This window comes from Stenella coeruleoalba (assembly GCF_951394435.1).
Source record: "Stenella coeruleoalba genome assembly, chromosome: 9".
NCBI classification, from domain to species: domain Eukaryota; kingdom Metazoa; phylum Chordata; class Mammalia; order Artiodactyla; family Delphinidae; genus Stenella; species Stenella coeruleoalba.
The window spans coordinates 52,208,793-52,227,643 of record NC_137155.1 but is presented as its reverse complement, the minus strand read 5'-3'; the positions used below and the strand labels follow the sequence as shown (position 1 = coordinate 52,227,643).

The following is an 18,851-nucleotide window of genomic DNA, read 5'->3' as shown; positions in this document are numbered from 1 at the left end:
CTGACAACTACATCACAGAAAATGTCAACTCCTGTAAAACCCCTGGCTTGGTGAAAAGAAAATGTTCAATTTAACTCTGCCAATTATTTTTACATTCGTTACCCTAATACCCAGGTAAGCTTTTTAACATAACAAAAGTCTCAAAGCCATTACCCATGTCATTACATAATAAAAATTTTTACTATTGAAGGTCCTGTTTTTATAAAACTAACCACATTGATGATAGTATTTTGTTCACTGGGGGTTTTCATGTCTGTTTCTGAAATGTTTCTCTGAATGATGTAAGGACTGCATTTCAGGTATATAGCTATAGCTGGAAACTTATATTAAATTCTTTTTAAAATCACAGATAAAACAGTTCTAACATTGATAATGACATTTGCAAGTTTTTACCTTAAAATATTTTGTTATGGAAAACATTTATTGTCAATAACTTATTTTTTTCACAGGATGCTAAAGTACCAGAAATGGTAAGTTTCTTTACTAAAAACAGTCTATGGCAAACAATCTAAGACGAGTTTTGAAAATCTATTTTTAAGCCACCGTATAGCAAACTGAATACATTGTTTTAAATACATTGTTCTCAAATATATTCAATATACTTTTTATTTTAGGAATTTCTGTTTTCCAGCACTAGATGCTGACCAAGGTATGTGACTAGTTAGGTATTTGATGTTTTAACTTTTACTACTAAGCAGAAACTTCAGAATCACCTGACGAACATTTATCAAATTTAGTGAAAACATTCTAAAGCACACATTGTTGTGCTGAATTTCAGATGTCCCAAATGAAATAAAGAGTAAAGTTTTTCCTTATATCCTTGGGGCTGAACTTTTGAAAATTTCCCTAACCACGATGACTTCAGTTTCATCATTAATCATAGACTGCTAAAGAATCTTCTTGACAATTTTGAAGTTTGAAACAGGTTTCTTGTTACATTTATTACTTTAACCTCATCATCTACCCAAGAAAGAGACTATTCTCCAATTTATATGAATCACCTTGAGCTACATTATTAGACATAGGAAAATCTCATCTATAGATTAAGGGAAGACATCATTGTTAACCTATATATGAAACCTAAAAGATTTTAATATTTAACTTTATTTTTAAAATACAATTTGCCTCCCTCTCTAATAACTCTCTTAGTGTCTACTGATTCCACTGGTCGATGCACCCCCATATGGAGACTGTAAGTCCAATACCAGAGCTATGAGTATGATTAGGGAATCTATTATACTAGAAGGTCAGGTACATCTTATAAGAAACTGGATTTACTGCATCTTAAGTAATTGTTCAAAGTATCTGCCTAACCTGCTACTGACTCTTCTATGAATCTGTCCAATATCTTCAAACTCCATTCAAACATATTAGCTATATAAAGTTCTCGAACATATAAAGTATTGAATATAATAGCCAACCTTTCATTATCAACTAACAGTAGAATAGAGAAACTCCCATCACTAAAAATGTTTGAGTGAAACAAAGCATTTTCATATACAAAACAAAAACTCACCTGAAAACCATGTCTGAGATTTCACTTGGAGTAAACTTCCCATATAGTGAAATGAGGTCTCTTCTCACAGAGTGTGTTGCAGCTATAGTTGACCCTTGAACAGTGCGCGGGTGAGGGGTGCCCACCCTCTGTATCTGTGGTCTGTATCTGCTGAATGTGTAGCACTGTAGTAGTTACTACTGAAAAAAAGCTGCATCTAGGCAGAGCCACATTGTTCAAGGGAAAAGTGGATATATTTTGGCAAAACACTAACCCCATCATACTATTTTGTTCAGCTTGCATTGAACTTTATAAAAATGTAACCATAGTGTAGTTAATCTTCTACAAGCTTATTTTGCTGTTCAATATTATTTAAGATATATACGTTTTTTACATATAGCTCTAGTTTATTTTCACTGCTTTAAATTATGCTATTGAGTGACTGTACTATAATTTATTAATAATCATTAATTTTGATAGCCATTTATTTTTCTCCACTTTTTTTCAATTACAGCTGTGTTGCTAAGAATATTATTTTCCATATGCCCTAGTACATACCAGTGATTTTTTCCTCTACAGGAAGCTGTAATTGCTACTATATACATACATTCAAGTTTACTAGCTTATTCTTGTTTTTCAGGACTCCCATCAGCATTTTATGACTTGGCATTACACTACATTGCCAAAACACTTGGTATTTCCAAACTTTTTGCTAACCTGGAGGGTTTGAAATAGGATCTCCTAGATGGACAAGATTTTATATGCTAAAAGAATTTAAAAGATATTATTTACTATTGGAAAAATTGGAGGGTATTGTCAGAATAGTGTACTTAAAAAGTGAATTTTCCAAAATAAATAATCTTTTTTTAAAAAGAAATTTTTACTATTATACACTTTCCTCTTTCTGTGACACAATTCAATGCTGCACTCAGGGTGCCTGTGCTACATGGTCTCATCTTACCTGAAACATTTTTTTCCTCCTCTCTTGATAGCATTTGCTCAGGCTTCTGCCTCTCCTTGTATCATTGCACTTGCCTCTAGTGATGCCAGCTCCCTCGTAGTGGTGTTTCTAATAGGCAGTGAGCTGAGGAACAAAAAACCCAATCTTCTTACTTTAAAATATGGATGTATGTATGTAGATATTCGGCTCTGAGTTATTAGGCCTCCTCCTTCTAATAAAGTTTCTGGCTATGATGACTGTTTTAGTTGCCTAGAGATGGGTTGCCTAGAGATGGTTTTCCCATCTTACTTCAGAATTTAAAATACGTCCCAGAGATCTGAAGTTGTTAGTGACTCAGCTCTGGATAAGTGCTTAAAAATTAATGCATTTAAAAAAATGTTTTCATGTCTGATAAAACACAATTATAATAGTATTCTTTCTATTTTAAGTTTTCCTTTTTTCTTCAAAAAGGCGAAAACGATCTACTTTCACATTCTTGCTAAGGTATCAATGGTTTTTCTTTTGGCATTGGTAATATGCCTATTTTTATTTTTCTGAAAAGTAAGGGCAAGTACTTAATCAGGCAAAAATTTCATTTCATCTACTATACATGAAAGAGAAGAGTGAGTCACTGAAGTCTTAGTAGTAAAATAGCAGAGAATTGGCCAGAGCTCTAAATACAGACTTTTATCCTCATGCCACAGTCTTGCAACCCTAGCAAGTACTATAGACTGTACTGACAAAAGAAATATCTACTTAGCAACTGCTCTCACAGCCAGATACATTAGTACCTGATTTCCCCCTGCCTAAATTTATCAGTATATGTAAACATTTTTCAGAATCCTCAAAGAACTCTGCTCAGGGAATAGATTATGCATAAAATAAGCTGATGTATTAAATCAATGCAGCAATTGCAAAATATCCAAAGGTAGTTATCTACGATGTTGCCTATTTCAGCTGTAAATTTTCTATAATAATTTTTGAGTTCTACAAAGATTTATCCAACTGTAATTTCCAGGTCTACCTCTCATGGTAAATATTAAAAGCAACAAAATTTAATTGTACAGTAAGAAACATGTAACTAAAAATAAGTTATGCTATGTAAAAAACAATACGGTGCATCACCAATAATCCCCAATCATGTCAGTCAAAATATAAATGCTTTCATTTCCCCCAGGAATGTGAAGGAAAACGTCTTAGCGGATTATGAAACTAAATAAAGCTTTTCTTAAGCATGATGAATAATAAGTAATATATTTTAAGTGCACATTAATACAATAACTTAGTTTTCCAGTATCTTTTAAGCATCTTTTTTGGGGAAATGAAAATTCATCTACTTCCACAGGGGGTAAGTTATGAGAGGAAAATTGGAAAATAAACTCTTATAAGCCAAGTGATTCCTTTACTTATATTTTGGGTTTAAAAGGTAAAATGTTTTAGCCCCCAAAGATTGCTTTTCTCATATTCTTCTCAGGCATATTATTGTAATTTGGAAAGAGATTCTGAAAATAGAGGCAATAAAACTGTTTCTGCTTGCATGCTGTGAAATCTCCCCACAAGGTTTTAAATTGAACTTGCTCAACAGGCAGAGAGAACCGCCTTCTTTCTTCAAAGACGTAAGAGGATTTGCTCAGTAAAAGGACTAACAGCATTCTCTGAAAGGGACACCTTGAGAGCGCCTGTGATTGCCGCTCCGATCAACTCTCCTCCTATCCATCATCAGAACACACCAAAGAAGCAGAATGTGATGCACGGGAGTCAGTTAAAAAACAAGCTAACCTAACTGGCTGCAAAAAGACATCTTAAAAATTTGCTTTGTGGTCTGAAAGTCCAAAAGGACCAGTGCTTAGTATATCAATAGCTTCCTCAGTCTGCTACAGGTAAAACTGGAAATAAATTCCATTCTCCTTGACACAGCAAGGTGTAAGACTTGCTTAGACTTTGACTCTAGGTTGGGGGGGAGGTAAAAGAAGGATAGGGAAATATTCTATTATTCATGTTTTCTATAATAATGAATTCTTTTTAGTCAGTTCTTCAATAAAAGCAAAAGTGATTTTAACTGGAAATACATACTATGAAGTTCTAATGAGGTTTGAATCATAAGCCTTTCACATATTTGGTAAGCACTCTGTAAAAATACAGTACCATTTCCATTTTTAGACTTTTGCATGTGGGGATAACTGAAAAGATCAATTAGTTCGAACTGAGTATTTGTTACAATGTTTGTGTCTCCCTAAACTTCATATGTTACAATCTAATTCCCATTATGATGTTATTTGTAGGTGCTCTTTTAAGAAAAGGTCAGAGATATAGATCAATCTCTTTCTGCCACATGAAAACACAAGGTGAACTCAACAGTCTGCAACTATGAAGAGGACCCTCGCTAGAACCCGGCCATGTTGACAACATGATCTGAGTTCCAGTCTCAGAACTTTAAGAAGTAATTTCTGTTTATAAGACCCCCAAGTCTGGTATTTTGTTAAACCAGCCAAACTAACTAAGACACAATTTGACCCTATCCAGACACTTCTTGCTTGGACTCTGCAAGGTAAAAAGGTGGCTGTGAACACATGAGGGGAGAAAGGTACACTGAAGAATTTAGATAAATGATTAGATAGGAAAATCTGAATGTGAGGTGCCTGTAAAAGGGGTGAAAAGTGGCATCACAATGGGATGCTTTGAACTACTCCAGAATATAAAACTAACCCTGAGGAAAGTGTTTCGAGTAGATAAAAATAAAAAAAAGGAAGACATTCTTAGATCCCACATAGAGGCAGGTTGCTTCAGTCTTCAACAGAGAAAAGCACGTAGAGCTCTGACTTGTCCATGACAAGTGATGATGTTGGACCATTCGGCAGCTCAGCCTTGTCTCAATGCTAATATTGCACACTGCTGGCTTCCCACGCTAGAGCTTTCCTACTGTCTCTGATGATGAGACATGCAGAACCCTCTTCACACACAAGGTACCGGCAGACAGAGATCTGCTCGCTCATACCTGTTTGCTAGCCAGCCATGGTTGCTGTATTCGTATGGGATCTGGCTTCCCTGAAGGCTGTTTGGAAGGGCCAGATGATGTCACATGAAAATGTTAATGCCATTTAGGATGAATTTTAACCAATAATGGATGGGAAACAGAAAGAAGCCAAATAAACGCTTTTCTCCTCTTCTCCCCTAGTAGATACATCACCCTTGTAACCAGCTGTAACTTTCCAGTAAAACTGTCAACTCTGCAATGCACCACTTTCTCTGCCCTGCTTGCCTTTTATCCTCACATTTGTTTCTATAATATTGCACCCCACACTCATTGAATATAAGTAGTATGTATGTCTTACCTCATGCTCTTCTTCTAGGAAATCTGAATAATTGAAAAGGGGGTTATTAGGAAAAATAGAAAATGGCTGTTTTTTGCAGCTATTTCTCTTAACTATGTACGAATGAAAGGAAATTGCAAAATAGAACAAGTAAGCAACTATGCAAACAGGAAAAGAAAGAAAATGAACACTAAAAACACTCCACTCAGTCATAAAACTCAACAGTTGAGGCAAGAATAAATATATTAGCTAAGTTGCTTTACTTTGGACCACAGCTTGGTAGCATGAGTTGGCAAACTTTAAAGTGAATTCACTAAGATTTTTTATAAAGGTGGTCCAGGTTTCTAGGACTTTTGTGTATTGTATACATTTTGAGAGTCATTAACTCAAGTAAATAAGATCTGGTGATGACTTTCAATTATGTTGCATGAACTTGAGAAAATTAATGAGAAAAACTTTAAAAGAAGTAATTGAAAGAATTATCTGAATTCTTTCAGATAACACTGCTCAATGATGTAACAATATTGGTTGGGGTTATATGGGTGTGGTGATTTTAAAAGCTACTGCTAACGTCTTCAAATTTAAGATTGGCACTATATACCCATGATATGCTTACAAGCAAACCAGGATGTCTAGATTGCTTCTTAGTTACACCCAAGTAGCCATGTATAAGGATTTTAGCTTTTCTGACTAGGAGGCTTGGAAGCAGACTCATATTTTCTATGCAAAAATCTATGCTAATTTTTGACTGAAAATGCCAAAGTTGAAAATAACGAGAAATAGTTTCTTAAAAGGTTGGGTGAAATCACACACAAAGAGTCAGCTGATTCCCATGAGGCAAGTAAAGCCATTTAGGCAGAGGATAAGAACTCCTTAAGAAAACACAAACTGCCTTCTGCAAATGCAAGGCCAACCTTCATGATTGCTTTGCAAGTTGAAATGTACCTCTGCGACTTCATTCCAGCGTTGCTGGAGGCCAGTGACTAAGATATCCACAGAATAAAGAAAAAAGCAATGGAATCACTGTTTAGTTGGAAGACATCTGACCCAGTGCTGTAACTGAGCACACCCAAATGGTCCAGGGGAAGAAGTAGGAACACAATAGCTAGAAATCATCTGCTCCTCTCACTATGCAGCTGTGGCAGGAGTACAACAAAAATTAAAAACTATAAAGACAACCCTCAGAAGGGGAGAAAATATTTGCAAATGAAGCAACTGACAAAGGATTAATCTCCAAAATCTACCAGCAGCTCATGCAGCTCAATATCAAAAAACAACCCAATCCAAAAATGGGCAGAAGACCTAAATAGACATTCTCCAAAGAAGATACACAGACTGCCAACAAACACATGAAAGGATGCTCAACATCACTAATCATTAGAGAAATGCAAATCAAAACTACAATGAGATATCATCTCACACCAGTCAGAATGGCCATCATCTAAAAATCTACAAACAACAAATGCTGGAGAGTGTGTGGAGAAGAGGGAACCCTCTTGCACTGTTGGTGGGAATGTAAATTGATAGAGTCACTATGGAGAACAGTAGGGAGGTTCCTTAAAAAACTAAAAATAGAACTACCATATGACCCAGCAATCCCATTACTGGGCATATACCCTGAGAAAACCATAATTCAAAAAGAGTCATGTAGGGCTTCCCTGGTGGTGCAGTTATTGAGAGTCAGCCTGCCTATGCAGGGGACACGGGTTCCTGCCCCGGTCCAGGAAGATCCCACATGCCACGGAGTGGCTAGGCCCATGAGCCATGGCCGTGGAGCTTGTGCTCCACAATGGGAGAGGCCACAACAGTGAGAGGCCCGTGTACAGCAAAAAAAAGTCATGTACCAAAATGTTCGTTGCAGCTCTATTTACAATAGGCAGGACATGGAAGCAATCTAAGTCTCCATGGACAGATGAATGGATAAAGAAGATGTGGCACATATATACAATGGAATATTACTCAGCCATTAAAAAAACGAAATTGAGTTATTTGTAGTGAGATGGATGGACCTAGAATCTGTCATACACAGTGAAGTAAGTCAGAAAGAGAAAAACAAATACCGTATGCTAACATATATATATGGAATCTAAGGGGGAAAAAAAGGTCATGAAGAACCTAGGGGCAAGACAGGAATAAAGACACAGACCTACTAGAGAATGGACTTGAGGATATGGGGAGGGGGAAGGGTAAGCTGGGACAAAGTGAGAGAGTGGCATGGACATATATACACTACCAAACATAAAACAGATTGCTAGTGGGAAGCAGCCGCATAGCACAGGGAGATCAGCTCGGTGCTTTATGACCACCTAGAGGGGTGGGATAGGGAGGGTGGGAGGGAGGGAGATGCAAGAGATATGGGAACATGTATATGTATAACTGATTCACTTTGTTATAAAGCAGAAACTAACACACCATTGTAAAGCAATTATACTCCAGTAAAGATGTTAAAAAATAATAAATAGGAAACCCAGAATAAAATGCAACAGTATATAAATATTTCAAAAAGAAAATGGCCATGGCTTTCTTTCTTAAAACCTAGGTTGAACTGAATCTATACATAATATATATGTTAAGAGGGCGAGTCAACAAAATCTTAACTTCTTTGTACTTGTTATAAAAAAGTAAAACTTCAGAATGATTTTTTACAATCCTTTGAGAAGACTGCATGTAAGAGCACCAGGAGAGTAAGTGTTACATCTCCCATTACTAGAAGGTCCATGAGATTATTTATGAGGATTAGGAAAGTTAGCCTCACCCAAACATGATGCACTATTTAAGATTTATTATTCTTGAATAAGCAGTCCTTTCTCTAAAATGCCAAGTGCCCCAATAGGATTAAGTGCATGATTAATAGTTATTAAAAATTCATGTGAATTCAGTGAATTAAATGCTTTCCCTAAGGCCAACTGAGTTTCCATCAAACATACAAGAAGATTATATCTACTAGCTAAGGAGGAGGAAAGTATGTACCAGGCTGGATAGCCAGGCTGGATAACCAAGCTAGGGATATGCTAGGATCGTGGGAGCTACCTGGGACTGCAAACGGAAGAATAACATTTGGTCCTTGAAAACATTGTACATGTCTGACTTTCCCTACTCTTTTTTCTACCAGTAGCAACTTCAAGCTCCCTCCGAAAAATTAACACTAACAAGACTGTAAATGAAGCAGAAATTTTTTGCCGTCTAAGAACTAACCAAGATATAGCAGAATAGGTATAGTTTTTACAGAAAGCCTACTGATCTCCATGGTTCATGTAAAGTGGCCCATCTCTAGCCATGACCTCAAATGAACTGTATTTTTTCTTTGCCTCACTTCATCATTTTCCTTTCTTCTGTTTTCTATTTCTATCTTCCCTCTCCCCACCATGGTACTGAGGGTTTTGGTCCAAAAACCAGCAGCACTGACATCACCTGGGAGCTTGTTAGAAATTCAAAATCCTGAGTCCCTCTTCAGATATTAAATTAAATTCTGCATTTTAACAAATTTCATAAATATTCATAAATAAAGTTGCTTATCAAATTTTATTTATAAATTTAAACGTTTTTTACATTATTTTTCTTTCCCTTTCTCACCTCCGTTTTCTTGGATCTCTTCATCACTTTCTTTATGTGATGTATTTTTGCTCTTTTTTCATCACATCTTTAGATGATATTTCCTCAATAAGTCTCTAGTAATGCTTTCCCAACTTTGCTCATGAAACTTCTGTCAAGAATGGCCTTCTGCTTAATGTGTTGGTATTAGAGCTGAATACAAAATGTTATCATTTCAATGCACGCTTCTCAATGAAGTCAGTGATAACTCACTTTTGTAACTCTTGTATCACAGTTTCCACAAATCTTGCATTAGCTACATTTTCTCTTATTCGATTTTAAATTATTGGAGGGATTTAAATGAAATCCCTAAAGGTCAACATGCTTTTAATAAATCCTATGCAAATCTTGGCTGAAACATTGCTGGCTTCCTTTCACACTTGTTAAAGGCTGAGCTCGCCTGGTTTTTGAATAAAATGCCCTTCTCCAAATGGGACACAACCTGCTGAAGTTTTTAAAGAAAGCGTACTGATCTCCATGGTTCATGTAAAGTGGCCCTTCCCTAGTCATGACATCAAATACCTTGCTAACTGCCTAAAAGAAATCCCAAGGGGATACTGTAAGATTTGTCCATTTCCTGAAAGACCAATTAAACTAACCTCATTATATCTTACGTTGCTGCACACCTCCGTCACTGCCAAAAACTCAAGCCTCCCAGAAAGGCCATCATGACCTAGATATAAAACAGAGCATACCTCTGTACATCTACTCATCAACACCATTTTCCACCTGGCTGTTACTTCCCATCCACCATTTCCATTGTAATTCAAGTTCTGATATCAGTACAATCTAGTCATCTACCTCTTCTCTGAAAACTCCTCATACTACTTGCTCTAATCAAAACCTTGCTGTAACCCAAAGACACTGTTTCTCTTAAAACACTCTCAAAAGCATTCTTTCTTCTCTATTCTTGACAGACCTCAGAGACTCTGAGTGGATTAGGTGCCTCTTTGATACTTCCAGTTTATATTTCCTCAAAAATACTCTTCTACTGAAACTTTTAGACTGTGCTATCATCTGTACTTATTTGTTGAATATTTTAGCCTTCCTCACCATAACTGCACCGAAATTCTTGGAAATTTCAATACCCACATATACTATTTGTTATAGTACCTCAGCCTTCACTTCCTTGACCTCCTTACTGCCTACATCAGGTTATTCGACCTCATCTCAGTCATCTTCTGTCATGAGGAAATACTTGATCTTCTCATCAAAAGTATTGTGTTATCTCCAAAATCTCTGATCGCTTCTTCCTTTGTCTCCAGTTAATATACACTAGGAATAATACTTTGATCTATCAGGGCCAAGTAGAGAACCAGATCTTTCATTTTTCCATCCAATAATCAGGTGTCCCTATTTGTGGTGTCAGTGACAACCATATGAATAATTGGACCTCCCACTCCCATCCAGCAGTAATGAGAACTTTCCCTTGGGTTTCAATGAAAGCCAAATGGTGAAAGCATACTCTACATTCACCTGCCAGTGATGAGATAACACCTCTCATCCCTAGCAGGAACAGTATCAGACAAAAACAACTAAATAGGATTAAATAAGATTCAGAGTCTCTTAAAAAAGTACTACAAATGTCCAAGTTCCAATAAAAAAAAAATCAGTCATTATATCAAGAGCCACAAAGATCTCAAAGAATGAAAAAAGACAATCAATAGAAGAGAACACAGGTGACAGAGATGTTAGAATTTTCTGACAAAGATTTTAAAGCAGATATTATATAAGTGCTCAACAAGTACTTGTTCACATGCTTGAATCAAAGAGCAAAATATAATGACTCAACAAAAATACAGAAAGTCTAAGCAGAGAAAAGATATAAAGAAGAACCAAACAGAAATTTTAGGATTGAAAAAAAACTTAGATATTTAACTAAGGAGATTTCCAAACAAAGTGTTGAAGCAAAGCATACTATGGCCTGATTTCTTCTTGCTGCTTTTAGTAAAATGCAAGAGGAAATTTTAAACATAAATGAACCAGGGCATGATGACTGTAGAAATCCTCACCTGGCAAAAAATGCTGAAATTAAGGGATTTACTGTCAAAGTATCCTATAGAGAAAAATCTGAGACTGAGGCTTCATAACTTTTTGCTAATACTTTTGAAAGATGAAAAGTTCACAGTATGCAGTTACATAAGTCTCTTTAAAGAAATTAGAGATTAAACAAGGATTTACTATATAGCACAGGGAACTACATTCAATATCTTGTAATAATTTATAATGGGAAAAAATTGGAAAAATATACATATGTATAACTGAATAACTTTACACCAGAAACTAACACAATATTGTAAATCAACTATACTTCAATAAAAAAAGAAAAAAAATGAAATTAGAGGTTAACTCATTCATCCCCTCTACTATGTCAGTAAAAACAAAAAATAGAGGAGATTACCTCAAGAAAGATCTGTGCACAAATCTCATGATTAATGGAGTAAATCCCTTTGGCCTACATGGGAGATGTACAGCATGCTTCAGAATGTTATAAGAGTAGAAACGCTACCAGTTTGGCTTGAAAGAGAAAGAGGGAAAAAATGAAAGATGGCTGTTGGACCTGCAATATTTTTCAAACAGGATAACAGGTTGATAACACTATTCAACTGTAGACACATTCTACTATTCATGAAAAAGGATGAGTGACTCAGAAGGTGGAGTCAAGAGCCCATCGCAGTTATGATTCTAAAGAGTGGATCTGTGAGCCTGGTAAAATTATTCCCAGGCCCAGACAACAAAAGGAGTTTGCCCAACTACATTTGAAAATTGCTCAGGACCAGTGACTTTGTTTTTCCTTCACCTTTTCTCCTTTTGAATGTGAATATCTGTAACTACTACCCTATGCCTCTCTCATTATATTTTTGAACAGATAACTTGATTTCTGAGTTTCAAAGGTCCACAAACAAAGATAAATTGTGCTTCAGGATGGATTATACCCAGAGCCTCATCCCTGTCTTGTATTTATTATTTAGATAATAATATTTGGGACTCTTGAGCTTCTATGATTTAGATGAGATTTTGGATTTGAGTTGATGCTGCAGTAAGTTGAGATTTGGGGGAATGTTTGAATGGGGTGAATGCATTTTGTGTGTAGTAGGGTGGTAAATCTTTGGGGGCTATAATGTAGTAGGCAGAATAATGCCCCCTGCCAAAGATGCCCACACCCAGAACTTGTGAATATGTTTCGTTAAATAGAAAAAATTAATTAAGGTGGCAGATAGAATTGAGGTTGCTAATTACCTGACTTTAAGCTAGGTGGGCCCAATGTGATCACAAGGTTCTTTAAATGTGTATGAGGAATGCAAAAGCATTGGTGTCAGAGAGATACATCTAAGAAAGATTTGACCAGTCATTACTGGCTTTGAAAATGGAAGGGAGCTACAATTCAAGGAATGCAGAAAGTGTCTAGAAGCTTGAAAAGGTAAGAAAAACAAGTTTCCCCTAGAGCCTCTAAAAAGGAATACAGCCTTTCCAATACAATGACTTTCAACCAGTGAGACCACTAAAACTGTACGATAAATTTATACTGTCTTAGGCCACTACAGTTGTGGTAATTTGCTATAGCAGCCATAGGAAAATAAAGATTTCAATACTAACACTTACAACCATTTGTTAGAATTACCTGACAAAGTTTTTAAGGCAGCTATCATAAAGAAGCTCAACAAGTAATTACACATATGCTTGAGAATAATGAAAAAATTAAAAGCCTCAACGAAGAAATAGAAAGTTTTAGGAAAGAAAAAGAAGTAGAAACAAATGGAAATTTAGAACTGGAAAGTGTAATACTAAATAAGAGGCTCAGTGAATAGACTCAGAAGCAAAGTGGAGGAGACAGAGGAAAAATCTGAAATTGAAAGATTAAAAAATAGAAGTTCCTCAATTTAAACACAGAGAATTAGATTGAAAAAGATGAGCACAGTGACATGGAGGGTTATAATAAAAGATCTAACATTTATGTCACTGAAGTCCCTGAAGAAGAGGACAAAGAGGGGAGGAATGAAAAAGCTCTTTAAAAAAAATGGCTAAAAACTTTTCAAATATGGCAAAAAACATAAAAATACAGCCTAAAAGAGCTAATCAAGTCCTAAATGAGATAAATCAATGCAAAGCCACATAAAAATTAAAATTCTGAAAACTAAATACAAAGATAAAATGTTAAAAGGCACCAGAGAGAAATGAAACCATACCTGTGGGGAAAAGAAACTTCAAATGACAGTGGATTTTGCATCAAAAACTATGGAAGCCAAAAGGAAATGGCACTATATTTTTCAAATACTGCAAGAAAACATCTGTTATAACCCAGAATCCTAGATCCAGTAAAAATATCCTACAGGAATGAAAGAAATTAAGACATTCTAGAATTAAAGAACACTAAGAGATTTGTCACTAGCAGACTTACCCTAAAATAATAGCTAAAGGAAATTATGTAAACAAAAAGAAAATGATAAAAGAAAGGACTTTAGAATATCATAAAAGAAGAAACAAGATGGCAAATAAAAATATGAGTAAATACAACAGACACTCCTCTTTATTTTCTAAATTGTTTACAGTTGAAGCAAAATTATCACACACTCTGAAGTGGTTCTAAATGTACTTAGAAAAAAAGTTATGACAATTTACTATAAATGCAGGAGGATAAAGGAAGTTAATTTGAAGGACTTTTTCTACACTTTAACTGGTAAAATGATGAATACAAAAACTGTGGCAAGTTATGGATAAAAAAATTTTTGAACTAAGTAAAAATAAAAACACTACTTTTCAGAATTTGTGGCCTGTAACTAAAGCAATGCTTAGAGAAAGTGGATAACACTAAATGCATACATTAAAAGGAAAGAACAATCTAACATTAATAACATAAGCTTTCACCATATAAAACTAGTGAAGAGCAAATGATCCTGAAGCATACACAAGAAAAATTAAATGAAAAATAGAACAGAAACGAGTGAAAACAATAGAGAATATCAACTAAACAAAAAGATGGTTCCTGGAGAAGTGCAGGGGAGAATACAATTATAAACATCTAACCAAACTAATTAAAAAAAAAATGTAAAACAAAGATTTCCACTATCAGAAATGAAAGGGGTATCATCACTACTGCTACCATGGAAATTAAAAGGACAATAAAGAAAACTGCAAAGAACTCTATGTGAACAAATTTGATAAATTATATGACATTGCCTCAAAAAACAAACTACCTAAACTCATCCACAGAAAATACATGTGTCTGGTGCTCCAATTTTTACAGCTGCTGCTGGGGGACACCTGTACATTTCCTGCCTCTGGTGGCCAGTGGGGCTTACATTTTTGGGTCCCACAGGACTGTAACCAATGAAGAAAATGTTCTTAAACAACTACCACCCCCAGAGCATAGCAAGAGACAAGAGACGCAGGAGCTTGATCTGTGAAGGAGGCCCTATTATCTAATTGTTATGACTGAGGCCTGAAGGGCAGGCTTCTAATTAAACACACATTTAGAACTGATTGTAATCCTTTCCAGGGACCTTGGAGGGTAGGCACTATATTTGTGTTCACCCACTGGCATGTCCCAGAGCATGAGTTCTTCTTGGAGGCGTGATGTACATGCATCTTGTGCCCTGGTTTTTATGTCTGGTGCCCAGGAGACACCCCTTGATAACCTGGCTCTGGTGGCCAGGGCGATTTGCATTCCTGAATCCCATGGGACTGTGGCAGTGTGAGAGATGGTTCTTGACAGGCAACCACCCACAGGACACTGCAGGGATGTATGGACTAAGGCACATCTCTCCAGGCTTTCTATGAAAGAGGCCCCTTTTCTTGTCCTAGAGCTTCAGCATGACGGACAGGCAGAAAGAAAAACAGGTATAAATATTATTTGAAGACATAATTGCTGAAACCTTCCATAGCCTAGGGAAAGAAACAGACATCCAGATCCAGGAATCCCAGAGAATCCCAAATAAGAGGAAACCACAGAGACCCACACCAAGACACATTATAATTAAAATGTCAAAAGTTAAGGACAGGGCTTCCCTGGTGGCGCAGTGGTCGAGAGTCCGCCTGCTGATGCAGGGGACACAGGTTCATGCCCCGATCCAGGAAGATCCCACATGCTGCGGAGCGGCTAGGCCCGTGAGCCATGGCCACTGAGCCTGTGCGTCCAGAGCCTGTGCTCCGCAATGGGAGAGGCCACAACAGTGAGAGGTCTGCGTACCGCAAAAAAAAAAAAAAAAAAAAAAAAAAAATGGTGCAAAAGTGAAGGACAAGGAGTGAATATTAAAAACAACAGAAAAACAACTTGTTAGTCTTAGGGGTTTCCCTTATATATATCAGTAAATTTTTCAGCACAAACCTTGCAAGTCAGAAGGAAGTGGCATGATATATTCAAAGTGCTGAAAGAAAAATCTTCCAGCAAGAATACCTTGCCTGACAAAGATATCATTCAGAAGTAAAGGAGAGATAAAGTGTTTCCCAGGCAAGCAAAAGCTAAAGGAATTCATCACCACTAAACTGGCCTTACAAGAAATGTTAAGGGTCTTTCTTTAAGCTGAAAAGAGTGCTAATTAGTAGCAAGAACACACATGAAAGAATAAATTTCACTGGCAATAAGATAAATATGTGGTAAAGATAGTGCATTAATTACTTATAAGGCTAGTATAAAGGGTAAAAGATAAAAGTAGTAAAAATAACTATGATTACAATACTTAGCTAAGGAATACACAAGATAAAGAGATGTAAAATACGACATCAAAAATACCGAATGTGGGTGAGAGTAATAATGTTGAGTTTTATAATGGCATCAAACTTGTTGTTATTAATATAAATAGACTGTAATAGATATAAGTTGTTATACGTAAGACTTATGGTAACCACAAAACAAGAAACCTACAGTAAATACACAACAGATAAAGAGAAAGGAATCTAAGCATACAACTAAGAAGAGTCATCAAATCACAAGGGAAGAGAACAAGAGAGGAAGAAATAGACAGGAACTGCAAAAACAGGCAGAAAACAGTAAACATAATGGCAATAAGCACATACCTATCAATAATTACTTTAAATGTAACTGGACTAAATTCTCCAATCAAAAGTCAGAGTAGCTGAATGGATTAAAAAAAAACAAAATGACTTATCTATATGCTGCCTACAAGAGACTCACTTTAGATGTAGACACACAGAAAGAATGAAAGTAAAAGGATGGAAAAAGATATTCCATGCAAATAGAAACCAAAAGAAAGAATAGCTAAACTTATATGAGACAAAGTGACTTTAAAACAAAGATTATGATGAGACAAAGAAGGATATTACATAATGATAAAGGTGTCAATCCAACAAGAAGGTATAACATTTATAAATATTTATGCACATGACATGGGAGCACCTAAGTATATAATGCAAATATTAACAGAACTAAAGGGAGAAATAGAGAACAATACAATAATAGTAGGGGACTTTTTAATATCCCACTTAAATAAATGAACAGATTAGCCAGGAGGAAATCAATAAAAAAAAAAATTGGCCTTAAATGACACCTTAGACCAGATGGACGCAACATATATTTATAGAACATTCCATCCAAAAATCAATGAAATACACATTCTTCTCAATTACACATGAACATTTTCCAAGATAGATGATCTGTTAGGCCATAAATCAAGTAAAAAAAAAAACACAATTACATGAAGAAAACAGGAAAACTCACAATTATGTGGAAATTAAACAACATACTACTGAACAAACAATGGGTCAAAGAATAACTCGAGAGAAATGAAAAAAATATGAGACACTGTACACCTGAAATTAATATAATATTGTAAGTCAACTGTACTTCAATAAAAAATACCTTGATAAAAATGTAGTGGAAATTTAACATATCAAAATTTATGGGATGTAGTCAAAGAAGTTCTAAGAGGAAGTACACAGCAATAAATGCCCACCTCAGGAAACAAACGAAAAAAACCAAAAATGTCAAATAAGCCCCTTAATTTTACACCTCAAGAAACTAGAAAAAGAACAAATGAAGCCTAAAGTAAGTAGAAGGAAGGAAATAAAGATTAGAGTGGAAATAAATGAAACAGAGACTAAAAAGACAATAGAAAAGTTCAAAGGAAAATAAGAGCTGGTTCTTTGAAAAGATAAACAAATTGACAAACCTTCAGTTAGCCCCACCAAGAAAAAAAACAGGACTCAAATAAATCAGAATGAAAGAGATGTTACAATTGATACCACAGAAATACAAAGGATCATAAGAGACTACTATAAGCAATTATACGTCAACAAATTAGACAGTCTAGAAGAAATGCATAAACTCCTAGAAACATACAACCTACCAAGACCGAATCATGAAGGAATCAAAAATCTGAACATAGTGATTCCCAGTAAGGGAATGAATTAGTAATTTAAAAAAACTCCAAACAAAAGTCCAGAACCTGATGACTTCACTGGTGAATTCTACCAGATATGTGAAAAAGAATTAACACCAGTCCTTCTCAAACTCTTACAAAATATAGAAGAGGGGGGAATGTTTCTGAACTCATTTTATGAGGCTAGCATTACGCTGAGACCAAAACCAGACAAGGATGCCACAAGAAGAGAAAACAGGACAAAATCCGTGATGAACACAGATGCAAAAATCTTCAACAAAACATTAGCAAACTGAATCCAGCAAGACATTAAAAAAATCATAGACATTGATCAAGTGGAATTTATTGCAGGGATGCAAGGATGGTTCAAAAATCTGCAAATCAGTCAGTGTGATACACATTAACAAAATGAAGGATAAAAATTATATGATCACATCAATAGATGCAGAAATCCCATTTGACAAAATTCAGCATCCATTTATGATAAAAACACAGAACAAAGATGGTAGAGAAGGAATGTACCTCAACATAATAAAGGCTGTATATGACAAGCCCACAGCTAGCATAATACTAAATAATTAAAAGTTGAAAGCTTTTCCTCTAAGATCAGGAACAAGACAAGGATGCCCACTCTTGCCACTTTTATTCAACACAGCATTAGAATTCTTAGCCAGAGCAGTTGAGCAAGAAAAAGAAATAAAAGGTATGCAACCTGGAAAGGAAGAAGGAAAACTGTCACTCTTTGTAGGTGACCTGCTATTACGTGTAGAAAATCCTAAAGACCATATCAAAAAAACTGTTAGAACTAATAAACAAATTCAATAAAGTTACAGGATATAAAATCAGTATGTAAAAATCTGTTGTATTTCTATACACTAATTATAAGCCATCAGAAAGAGAAATTAAGACAACAATCCCATTTATATTCACATCAAAAACAGTAAAATACCTAGGAAGAAACTTAACCAAGGAGTGAAAGACCTGTACACTGAAAAGTATAAGACATTGATTAAAGAAATAGAATAAGACACAAGTAAAGGAAAGATATTCGGTGCTCATGAATTGGAAGAATATTTGTTAAAATGTCCATACTACCCAAAGCAATATACAGATTCAGTGCAATCTCTATCAAAATCCCAATGGCATTTTTTACATAAATAGAACAAACAATCCTAAAA

The 18,851-nt window shown here is 35.5% G+C and overlaps 1 long non-coding RNA gene across 5 annotated transcripts in view; it reads right to left on the bottom strand.

The window, feature by feature from the left end:
• Positions 1–18,851, bottom strand: part of LOC307191396 — a 646,337-nt gene that overhangs the window by 2,256 nt on the left and 625,230 nt on the right. For all 5 annotated transcript variants that reach the window (XR_013829746.1, XR_013829747.1, XR_013829748.1 and 2 more), the window contains one exon: positions 2,457–2,579. This is a non-coding gene — a long non-coding RNA (uncharacterized lncRNA). The remainder of the gene's footprint in view (positions 1–2,456; positions 2,580–18,851) is intronic.